At 44.6% G+C, this 12,121-nt stretch overlaps 1 protein-coding gene and 1 long non-coding RNA gene across 4 annotated transcripts in view; one reads left to right on the forward strand and one right to left on the reverse strand.

Moving 5' to 3' along the window:
* The window catches only part of LOC144168852 (uncharacterized), a 223,233-nt gene that overhangs the window by 45,330 nt on the left and 165,782 nt on the right, over positions 1–12,121 (forward strand). The window lies entirely within an intron of this gene.
* LOC144168850 (juvenile hormone acid O-methyltransferase-like) overlaps positions 1–12,121 on the reverse strand; it is an 89,477-nt gene that overhangs the window by 35,089 nt on the left and 42,267 nt on the right. The window contains exon 1 of one of the 3 annotated variants that reach the window (XM_077697839.1): positions 8,731–8,892. The exons of 1 other annotated variant lie outside the window; for it this stretch is intronic. The gene's annotated coding sequence lies outside the window, so the exon portion shown is untranslated. Of the gene's footprint in view, positions 1–8,308; positions 8,616–8,730; positions 8,893–12,121 lie in introns of those variants that run through there. One more of the 3 variants, XM_077697838.1, reaches the window with a different exon arrangement.

Below are 12,121 nucleotides of genomic sequence, written 5' to 3' on the forward strand. Positions count from 1 at the left end.
AGTGCTAAAAAACCACTGCCAAAACGTTTCCATTCACCTCATCTGGACACCCGCTCACGCTCCATGGAGGGCAACAAATACGCCCACCAACAAGCGTGCGCTTTTGCCCCCGTGCTATGGAGCTGCATGAAGACATTCACTCGCGTGTCACACTCGCTTGGCATTATCGGCTTCAGAGACAGACCTTCCTTCGCCTTACCCTGACCTTTCCAGAGAACAACAAACTACCCTACGTTTCATATATTCCGGCCCCTTCCCCACCCCCCCCCCCCCTGCGCGTCTTTACCTAATGCACCGTAATCGCAAGACGCTTATGTAAATTTTGCTCAAAAGTAGGAACACTCTGCAACATACTCGGGGTCTGCGACTTTTGCCCTGTACACCCTGCTCTCTTTCTGTCAACTACCGAACAAGAGCCATGGGAGATGCTGCTGCCCAGCCTCTCTCTGCCTCCCCAGCTTCAGCTGGTGGACAGAGCACAGGTGGGGCGGAGTGAATATTGGCTACAGGGAAGAAGGAACCACTCCGCTTAGCCGCACTATGGGCCGTTTAGAAACCTGAATAGAAGTATTTTCTCCTCCTGCGCCTCTTCCTCCTCCTTCTGCTCCTCCCCCGTCTCTGCAGCCGATGTCGTCGCCTCTGTCCTTGACGGCAGAGACAGAGAAGTGAGATCGTCTAACAGCGGGTTTGAGCTTTAATTTTGTAAAAAAAAGTTTACACTCATGTGCTCCACAAATACAATTCAACCAACCACCGTTCATGCATCATGCATTCTTTAACCTTACCAGGAATATTTCTTTGAAGTAGTAGAGGGTGTGGTTATGTGCATTTCAGTTCTCTCTGGTTTCACTATTTGTACAGCGACGTGAGTGAAATATGTGACGTCGCATTGGTAATCATTGTGAATGCCGTTTACAGCTTTGCTTTCCAAACACATTCACAGAGTGGATTGGAGGTAATTTTTTTTACACATTCCATTACATGTACTCTTATTCACTTGGCTCTCATGTTCATTCCTATGCTTCTACTATTCTTAGTAAGTACGTAGACGTACCGGCAGTCATAATTTTTCTGACCCTTAGTCAAATACAATGATCGGTTGTTGCGAATAATTGTCGTAGAAGGGTTGGCTCACCTTTTGGAGCCAGCCTCCGTAGTTAACTAACTGTGGCGCAGTCTGTCAACAATATCGTTAGGAGCTCATCGTTTTCTATGTTATTACCATGTCTTTTATGCAACCTTCCCTAGTGTAGCTAAGTCTTCGCTAAATGTTGGTCGCGTTAAGCACAGCGCCTAGAGTTCCCAATATAATGGTAGTAGATTAAAGGTTCGGGCTCCCACCCAGTACCTTGCTGGGTATTTGACGTCTGATTGGGTTTGTGTTTAGTAAAAAATCGCAGCGGAGTTATTTATGTATTTCGTTTTTTTTTTTCAATCGTCTCTGCACCGGACCGTGATGCTCAAGGAGGAGTTTATTACCTATTCAATATGCTCTAAATTCTTCAGAGCGTAAAGTTTTGAAAGATTTCTTTGCAGCAATTTAGGTCCTGTCGAAAACCTTCCAGCCGTCAGTGAACTGCCGGAAAAAAAACAGATTTTAAGCCAAAGTCAGATACCTTGAAGCGAGATTGTGCGTCTTGTTGATGCACAATTTCTGGTAATACTCAGGATAGGGAGCTTCAATTTGGTGTCTGGAACACTGCCATGAAACATCGGTAAGTAACATGCCTATAATGTTTTGTAAAACAAAACATACTTCTTCACATGCATCATCCGGGCTGTAAAGTTCTATCGAGTAAAAGAAGTGGTAACATTAAGTAAAGAAATTAGTGCATCATTCACTAAAATAGAATAGTAGACAAAAATAATCAAGAAATATCAAGTGTATCTTACGTTTAACCACAAAAAAGAGTCATTGAAATTCCATAAAATATGTACGGAACTGTTTAAAAAAAGAACCCATTATACGATTTAAGGAAACCTTATCATGTTCGAGACACACAGCCCTTATAGAAGCAATAAGATTTACCCGAGAACAAGAAAACTTTTTTTAGTAATAGAGAGTCCCCTTTTGGGGGCCTGTCTATAAAACATTGGTTTGCAGCTCTGTACGTTCTTTAGAGTAAAATTTCTAGGTAACCACATTTTGTTAGAGTTAATGCGAAGCTTTGTTCAAGTGAGTATAACATGAAAATATCGATGAGTTTTCGTAGCGCCGCGGTTTTTTTTATTGCAAGTATGTATACAACAATATTTATGCTGTACAGGTACGGCCTTCTCGTTGTGAAACACGAAAGATACAGAAGAGTGGAGAATCGAGCTAATAAATTCGATTTGTTATAATTTGCTTCGCTGGAAATGTGGTCCCAGGGTGGAGAAATCGTCGAAGTAGGATAGTTGTTTCTTTTTGTATAGTACATAATTGAATAATCGAACACGTGAATACTAATTGGTTTCTTTTAAAGTTTTTATTGATACACAAGGCAGAGAGGGCGCTATCAAGGTATTTATAAACAAAATTGCCTTCCCTTCCAAAAGAAAGTTGTGAGAAGCGTTTAAGCGTTCTAACATCAAAACTCCATCAACACCTTCGCTAGAAGTGAGTCTAACCTTCGTTGAAAGTGCGTCCCATCGACGTTCAAGTCTTCAAATACCCAAACCTCAATCAAAGAACTAATTCATGCGACGATTTTACGCGCACTTAGCAAACGCATATAGGGATGATATAACGATACGTGGTTTATGAGGTAAAGGTTTTCTATTGTACTCCTTCTTATTTGATCAATATCTGTATTGTCTTATCTACAACCACTCCTTGTTGGCTATTTTCTATTAACCATTTTGACACTATGTAAGCCTGGTTTCGCGTACGCTCACTGTGTTAAGACTCAAGAGATCTTCTCAGAGCCTTTCGGTACGCCAAACGGTCCATGGTGAAGTGCATTAGTTCCTTGACCGAATACAATAGGTCCCACTAAGAAAGCTTTCGCTTTAAGAGCCCTCGTTTGATGCCAGTGCACTAGCTACGCAAGGAGGTTCTTTGAACATCTTGCAAACATGTTTGTCCATAGACGCTTCTCACGGCTACATAACGACTATCGCATAATGGCGCCTTCGCGTTGACGCAGCGTATATTTGAGCTGAAGGTGGCTTTTTTGCTTCGCTTAAAGGCAATAAACCACCCATGCAGCCCAATGTTGCCGATTCTTTTGTTTTACAAGGCTGGCCGCAGGATCCACGCGGGAATACAAAATTTAGTGCCCTTCCACTCTGTCAAGAAGGACGACCTGCAAAGCAGCACACCCTCCACGGAGTGCACGAAGCAAAACACTTTTCTTTGTACTTTACGACTGAGCATACTTCCCGGCCAATTACCGAATTAAATTTGGAAATACCCAAGCTTTATCCTAGCGGACAAGCGTAGAGCTGTCTCTTTCCTTCCCGTGTCGTGGGCATCTTACTGTTTGTGCAACACGCCAACCCAATCTACTCTGCCTCTGAGGACAACGGACCCGTCGCATTGGGCCGTTTGACGTCCATCTTGAACCTGTCATCAGCAAGAGCATGAAACGTATAGCTGCGCGTGCCTCCTCGCCCCAACTGCCCATCTCTCCAAACCCGTGCGCGCATAAACCGGTAACCGGTCATGAGCGGGCACTTATAAGAGAAAGATACTGTCGAACACGTCGCTCTGAAAGATCTTTAAGCAGAACGTGTGATATGGGCCCACGTTGGCGTTCCAAGAGGGTCAGTTGCCGTTCATTTGGGAGGGATTCGCAGCTACACGACCAGCTAGAACTTAAGGCGGCAACAGTGGTGTCAGCGGATTTCCGTGGTTTTCGCGCTCATTAACGCGTCTTAAGTTTCAGCTCTTCTTCCTTCACGGGAGTGACATGCGTCCGTCCCATAGCGGGGTAACACCTCGAGGACTTTGACCTCTGTACTAGTTGGAACACACGTGGGTATCCCTTTCGCTGCCCAGTCGTAGCCATCTTATTGTATGTTCAACACACCAAACCAGACCCAAAGCGCTCTAATACGAAGGATAGCTGACCGGGTGTATTGAGCCATCAGTATGCCACGTTAAAATCTCCCACCACCCCAACCGCTATGTCATCGGTAGCGGCATTAAGCCCTGCTGTGCGTGCATGCCCCCTCCCTTCACCCCCAAGCCTAAACCGGCAACGCTTAAACCGCCTAAACCGGCAATGGGGGATCAGCGCCTGATTAGGCGTTAAATACACTGGCGAATGGGGAGAGAAATACTTTATATGTGACCTGATTAAGATCTATTATTATTCTTCCGCCAGATGAACTATGACCATCTGGTCGACGAGGGCCTCCGGCGCCCCAATGTTGCTCGGAAGGGCTTTCAAGCTAAAGAATAGTCATGTTCTTCGGGCCGGCGTTCCAACGGGGCAAGTTGCTTTCAACCGGAAGGGGCGCCCAGATAGTGGGCGAGGTGGAATTAGAAGCGCCAATGGCCGCGACTACGTTTTCGGCGGCGGCAGTGGCGGCGGCTTTCGGGCGACTTTACACCCATTCGCGCTGGTGTTGATTGTCCGAAATCATCTGATAACGGCGCTACGGCCGCTTCCAGTCGACTGCGCAACTTGCGAAAGAGCCATCAGTGGTGGCGACGGGAATAATCGTTAGGATAACCCTTGTAAAAGAGGGTTCGACATTGGCTAGGAAGAGCCCCGGGGTGGCGCCGAGTAAATCTGCTTCACCGGAATTTAAAAAAAAGGGGGGGGGTGATACATTTACTGCTTTGCAGTAAAAGGACCAACCGCACTTTGTCGCTGCGTGGGAAGGCACCGAAATCCCTGAAGTCGCCTTAGGGAAGAAGAATCATACTCGTCTGGCAGGGCAGGAAGGCCCCAGTCGTTCTGCATTTATCTCGGACACATTCGGGAAGGTTCCAGAATAGCCCGGAATATACAAGCCCCTTTTTACTGTTAGCTGGTTAGAAATTCTCATTTCTGCATCAGAACTGTATTCATCTGTCGGAATTCCAAGTGTCATTCCATAGCCGTCGCTATTATTTGCAGCCTAGATATTCTGTTAGCGACTTTATTACTGGATCTACTAAGGCGTCCATTTATGCAGCGTCTTGATCAGGTCCTCCCACGTTATATTATTACAAATTGGTCTGACTGTAATATTGGCATAGCCGCTCCACAATAAAATTACTTGATTGTTTACCTTTCATGCGGCCTAAACTCGAGTAAGCAAACGCTGTTTCTGACACCTACCAAGCTTACTTGATTCAAAGCCTACAATTTTATTATAATCACAATACTCCATTTATTATTTTGTACTAATCATACCATTCCCGTGTTTCAGCGTTAAAAGCAGAATGTTGTCTTTGCACTCTCATTCTCGCAGTAAGGTAGCCCGACTCTCTCTCTTCCACAAATTCTTTCACCCACAATTACTTAGAAACAACTACGTCCGACTACCTCCCCGCATTACCAGCACTACTCACCCCAAGACAGTCTATTCCGAACGTGCCCATACTAGCCATTTTCAACAGTCGTTTTTATTCCGCACCACCCGAAACTAGAATGACATCTGCTGCAGTTTTTGCAATCACCAACCATTGCCGTTTCTAGCACGCCATTTAAGAAGTGCCCCCATAACTCCTGTACCTCATTTGTTGCTGTTACTATTTTCTTGTAACCCTACTTCCAAGTGCCGTGTCATGCCCATCCATCAAGTATTGTTCCGATGGTACCTTCGAGAAATAAATAAATAAACTTGCGTTACTCGCACATTTCTGCAAAAACGCCTGTAAAGCTTCTCTCCGCATTAAATTCCGGCCTGTGCATTCCTACTTTGAGGTTACTGTTATAACAATGCCTCTGCAGAAGCGTTGCCAGCTCGGCTAGTTGAACAGATGGAATCAGCGCGAAGGAAACAGACAGATGAAGGCACACAAGGGCGGCCACTGCTCTAACAGCAAACGCTATCATCAAGAAGTGTGAATGTGTTTACTCTCTATATATTCCCCCTTCTTGATATTACCCTTCCGTTGTTAGGCCATCTTTCGTCCTTTTGTTCCTTCCTCGGTCGTTCGCGCTGGTTCCGTCCAAGAAACCATATCTCACAGCATTGCCTGTGACAGGGGGCACCATCGGAATTCGCTGTTACAGCGCTGCCTGCTGGCAGCATGAGAAAGAGAGATTTTTATGATTAATGTACTGTTAGCCTGCGCCGGTCTATTTCACAAATGCGAAAAACCAAGGAAACGTATCTTTTTGAGTATCAATAAAAAGTACACATCTGTTATGCTCATTCCCGAAGCAGTAATACTGGCAGAGGGGTTCACCCTTGTCCCAGTGCGGTATACTAACTGAATTCTGCTTCACAGCGCAATTCTAGTCGCGCTAATAGAAATTAGGAACTTAGAATGAAGGTAGTTTTTACCTGCGTGTAAGACAAACCCTATAGCAATAAAAAGGAATAATGTTCCTATTGCTTTTATACTTAGTAGATTGCATTTTCCCCTTTATCTGAAGACTACAGCGGTCGCTACTCACCAGCTGTAGAACACCGTACCAAAGCGGCAGTCACGTAAGTACGGCAACACGGGGAGCTTTATCTCTGGATATCGAAAAGCCGCCTCTGGAAATCAGATCGGGGAACCCAAACCGGTAGAATTCCTTCAAGCGGGTAAGCTTGGCTTTGCTGCGAAGAAACTTTGAGGCTTCAAATGAAATATATTCAGAAAAACACTAGGCTGGAAGAACAGCAGGGAGTTTTGCGGTGCAATTAGGTGGATATATTTTGATCTACCGAGAGAAAAAAAGGAAATAAATAGCTTGGGGTGCGCTTCACAATCCACTAAAAGCTAAAACAGATTGTTCAAAGATCTTGCAAAGTTCTTGCAATAGGGTCGCGAATGTGGTCATGATGGTAAATAAAATACATGTATACGGACGCACATTTTGTTGCACCAACGTTCAGCGGGTACGTTCACGGGGTTGATCATTTCTACGAGGATGTGGAATAAGCACAGCGTAAGATTCGATTGATAGGGGACACATGAAAAAACCTGAAGACGCGGGAACTTGAACATGCCGTGAGGAACGACAGGTTTACTGGCAATGGGCGATCAGGTCAAGGGGTGAGATCTGGAGAAGTAACTTGTCAATGGGCAATGGATACTTTCACCTTTCATGAAGCAAGAACTAGTAAATAGACATCTTAAAAGCTTGAGCAGTGAAACGAATCATGATATCGAGATTGGGTTCTAGGTAACTATAACCGCAGAAACATCAGGTTACCGCTAAAAGCACTGGGCAAGAGCTTAAAACAGAAAAGATGGAGCATGTGAGGAAGTCCGAAACAGCTAGGGCGCAGAAGTTTGAAATATGCTTCAGAACAAATTAGGGTTTTTTTTTAAACAGTACAGTATTGTAGACATACTTAATGACAAGTAAGGTCATCACGGTATCAATAGTCTCTGTGCCAGGGCGAGAACGCGGCAAGTGAAGCAGCCGAACTTGTCAAGGAAGGTTCCCACATTCTCAGAAACGAGGACGGACCAAATTCTCCAGACCGAACTAGTGAGTAGAATTGTCCGAGCATTTATATTTGACTAACAGCAACCAGAAAAGTAATATCTGTGCCTACACCTCACGAAAAGTAATGAAGGATTACGCAGAAGACGTAGTTAACCGGATATCATACTGCTTACATAACAAACAACGAAGGTAAGGTAGTGAATATAGCTGAAGGGTTTCGTAACGATTCCCTCTCTCAAAACGATAGTTCTTCAAATAGTCTCTTGCCTTGAAAATTAGTCAATAATGGTTCGCTGCTGTTTTGTGAAACACCGTTCATCGGGAGATTCGCGTTATACCAGTACTGCTGTCACTTCACTCCAAAGAGTAGTGCTAAGAGCTGTTTGCCAGTGTTCAACATTCTGTTCCGTAGACCTTCCCATTTTACCTGCAATTACTTGGTTTGGTTTTGATTCTTCGGTAACCAGTCTGTTCTTCGGGTCAGTAGTTTCATGTCAATTATACTAAATAAACTTTGCTCAACTATGTGATATCTTCCGCAATTTTTCATACAACACGTATTCATTCTGTTCGAGCGTTTGTGTAATGTAGTTACACAATCCTGCACCTTACTCTCCATTGCAGAATATCGATTGAAATTGCTTAGCTAGCCTAGCCGACGCCGTCGACGTGTTGGAACTGCACAGTGTTCGGACAAACACCTAGTATACAACCCTCGTCTTGGCTATCGCATGTGCGAACAGATAAATGTTGCGCTAACATAGGAAAAGGTCACTAACCTGCGGCAAAACGCGGAGAAGGCGCTCGGTCATGCGCCTGGCTTACGCCACCCCGTATAGGAGCATCACTCCGCCGGGGACGGGTTTCACTTCGAGCTTGCCGTGCGCCGAAGTTATGCAATGCAAATTATACCAGGTACGCATCCTCGCCCAACCGGATTCGGCCAACCACGCATATTCCGCAGTCCTTGACAAGAAAACCCTGTACGTGCTCAGTGATACAAACGAAGGGTTTAGTGGCTGCTGTGCCGAAATAACTCTCTAGTGCTTTTGTGTGGCAGAATTAAACCTGCCCCGTCAACTGCACTTCCTTCACTGTGTTGCGCCACGCGTGTTTCCAACTATGAGACATTGACTCCAGAAACGCGCTTGCGTTGTGCTTCGCTGTTTTTACATCTACATGTAAAAACACAAAAACGGACCTTGACCATTCTCCTTCGGAAACGGCGATGCACGTGGAGGTTGAAGTCAGGAAAAACGAAAACAAATCCCTTCTGCGAAAATCAAAACAAGAAACCGTTGACCGACCCAAACGAACCCCTCCCCTGAGCTTGGCCTTAACGCGCGGCTGGGGGAAACAAGCGCGGCCTACGCCTGCAGCAGCTGATGCTGCACTGCCGGACGTGCCACAGAGAACAAAATTTACGAGAGTACACTCGGGCGAGCCCCTGCCGAATGATTGCGTCATGGCCTATGTATTTAAAATTAGGTAACACACAATATTATACTCTTAAAATTCTGTTGCTTATCAGAAGACACACTTTTATTGGTGTAGCGAGGTAAATAGCTGTGAATGCACGTTTTTGTGCCTTCTTTACGCACGATATTAAGGCAAGCCTGGCCAAGCCGCATTCAGAGGCCGCCATTTGGCTCTCGCGGCAGCGTTTTGGCGTGCGTTTCGGCGGCCTCGTGCTAAACTGTCTTGTGGAGAAAGAAATCCTTAGTACTTTCTAAGCGGCGTGGTTTTTGCATCCTGAACGAAGGTAGGACTACTTTTAAAAACTGCTGGTGTGGCGTATCGTATTTACGTTTCCTTGCACTTCGAACGCAGCGAGCATTGCGTATCTTCAGTGAAATCAGACGCACTGATAGTCCTGCGCATAGCTAGTGCTGCATATTTAGGATAAGAGCTGAGGAAATACGCCGGAATGGCTTAAGAGATGATTTTTCTAGTCGGACATAATATTTTACGGAGGTTGTTGCGTTTGCTCAAGTGTTGAGGGATGTCACCGCTACGCGCCCGTCGTCGCACGTAGCGTTCACGTGCCGTGAACGACGGCGGTGAGTTACGTCGGAAGTAGCCGGCTGGCCGGCAGTCCGTAGGCGAAGCAAGCGTTGTGCGCTGTGGCTGCACTTAAATGAGCCGCACGCTTCGTGGGATTATTACAAGCAATCCATGGCTAGCTGGGATAGCTATTGCGGCTATTAACGATTATGCCATGATGCACTGCAGTGCCGTCCGTGCGAGCGTCCGCAAGTTAACCGTACCTGCATTACTTCACTGATCTGAGCATAAAGAGCATCCGTGCCGCAAAACTTCCGAGCGTGCCGCGGTTAATCGTGTGCTGCCTGCGTATCCTGTCAACCCACTCACCGACGCCAAATCGCGCGTGCGTCGCTTCGCTGTGCAACTTCAAGTGCGGTGCAAACGCGCCCTTAGTCGGCAGATAACAGCTATGCTCGAGGCAGTGTGAATATGCAGTGTCTTTGCAGGCAGTGTTGGGCTTGATTCATATCCCCAGAACAAAACAGCCGAGTAAAAGAAACAGCCAAGCCTTTCTTGTGATCGCAGGGATACGAATAAATGTTTAATACCTGAGTACTCTACTTATGGCTTGCCGGTGATGTGTACCATTCAGTCAAACCAGGCAGAAATTCTAAAACAAGCTTAAATAATGGTGCTTGAAATTTTCCTTGCGGGGCTAAAGCTAAATACCAAGGAACCAAACAGTATGTTTAATAAGCACGCATCGGAATGCGTCTTCAAGGAAGGAAATAGAATGTTTTAAAAGTTAGTGATAACTTCTATATTGTGCAATTTAAAAGTGCTGGTCACAATCACTGAAAGTAAATCAGCGCGGAATATGTATAGAATAGAAATAGAATAGAAATTTATTTCAGACAAGAAACATGCCTGGGGGGACCGGCGTAAAGGCACAGAAGGCCTGACAAAGCGCCGATTCCCATGATTACACACGCATAAATCACAAGTTATACATGAACATTCATTGGGCAAGGAAGAAAAAAAGGGAAGATACATCGCAATTGAGAAATACAAATCTTATGCCATTGGACACTGAATATAAGCACATTGAAGATTGGTCCCTAAAAATTTCAATGACTATCTTATACACAGGTATCGCATGTAAAAAAAATAAATGAATGTCTCATACACAGTTTTCGTATAAGTAGGAAGAAACAAGTACAGTACGCTTGAGGTGCATGGAATGGGAGGAGGAATTAAGAGTGTGTGGATTTAGTTTTGGATTTGTAAAAGGTAGGAATGAATTTTTTTTAATACATGAATCGGGGTCTTTGCTGAATTAATGCAATTACAGTGGGGTGTTCATTTAGGATATCTGGAATTTGGTATGTCATCTTTTGTGCACCGTAGTTGGTGCGAAGCTTATCTTTCTTGTACGTGATATGCCGTAAATTGTGGCTGTGTCTTTCTCAGCACATTTCCTTGAAAATTCAGTAGGGTTACATTTGACGTCGTGGTACGCGACCGTAGCTAACTTTTTCATTCGAATATAGTTAATTATTAACAGCTAATGCTTTTGGAAAAGTTTTGCTGTTTGTGAACGAAAGGGCAGCAGTTCAATTAAATGGAGACCTCTTTTTTGTAACAAAAAAACATAGCTGAGGTTCGTTTTTGTCGTTTTCCCCCATATAAGAAGGCAGTAGTAAATATGCGAGTGTATTGTTGCGTAGTAACTTTGCTTTTTAAACTATACTGGTAATAAGCGACCCATACCCAGCGTTCTCGCTCGAAATTCCGACCAAGGAACCTAGCAAAACCACTCCAGGAAAGTGATATTTGGCATAAAGCAAGAAGTCAACGTGAAGATGAAAACACTAAAATAAATTTTCAGGTTTCCAAATATTTTTTCTGTAATGCGCTGTCAAATCTTACTACCCATGCATTTCTATGGGATAGTTCCCATGGCTCAGGAACTCAGTCGCGCAACGTGGGAGACATGAAACTGTGCACAAAGCAAGTCTTCACCCCAATATTAGCTGCGCAAAAGAAGTTTACATTTCGCTACATAACTACAGAGTAATCACGGTTCAAAGGACTGCCATGAGCGGGAAAGTTGCACATGGCACCTACCGAGCATGGCAACTGCTCGGGCAATGTGGTTTTGTAAGTGTTTGATGTGAAGGGACCAGTCTAAATATTCATGAAAGAAGACACCGAGAAATTTGTGTGATCTAACGCGATCAATATGTGGTCCCTCAAAGCTAATCTTTTCGCTGCTATACTTTTAATTACGGAGTCTAAATACCATTTACGTAGTTTTTGGGGGTTTAAGTTTAATCTGCTTGCGCATAGCCACGATTTTCTAGCCACTATTGGCTTGCGACTTAGGGACGTCAATATCTGCACCAGAGAAAAATAAACTGGTGTTGTCAGCATAAAAAATCCAATCTGGTGTTACAGGTATGTTTGCTATGTCATTAATGTATATAATGAACAGTAGAGGGCCTAGAATCGACCCTTGCGGAACTCCACATGTGATTTCGCTGAAGTGAGATGTCGCATTGCCATTTTTAGTGTATTGAATACGGTTTTCTAGGTAACTTTTCACG

The sequence above is a fragment of the Haemaphysalis longicornis genome, unplaced genomic scaffold, assembly GCF_048455015.1.
Source record: "Haemaphysalis longicornis isolate Haplotype H1 unplaced genomic scaffold, Haemaphysalis longicornis Haplotype H1 scaffold_2, whole genome shotgun sequence".
In the NCBI taxonomy this organism is placed as follows: domain Eukaryota; kingdom Metazoa; phylum Arthropoda; class Arachnida; order Ixodida; family Ixodidae; genus Haemaphysalis; species Haemaphysalis longicornis.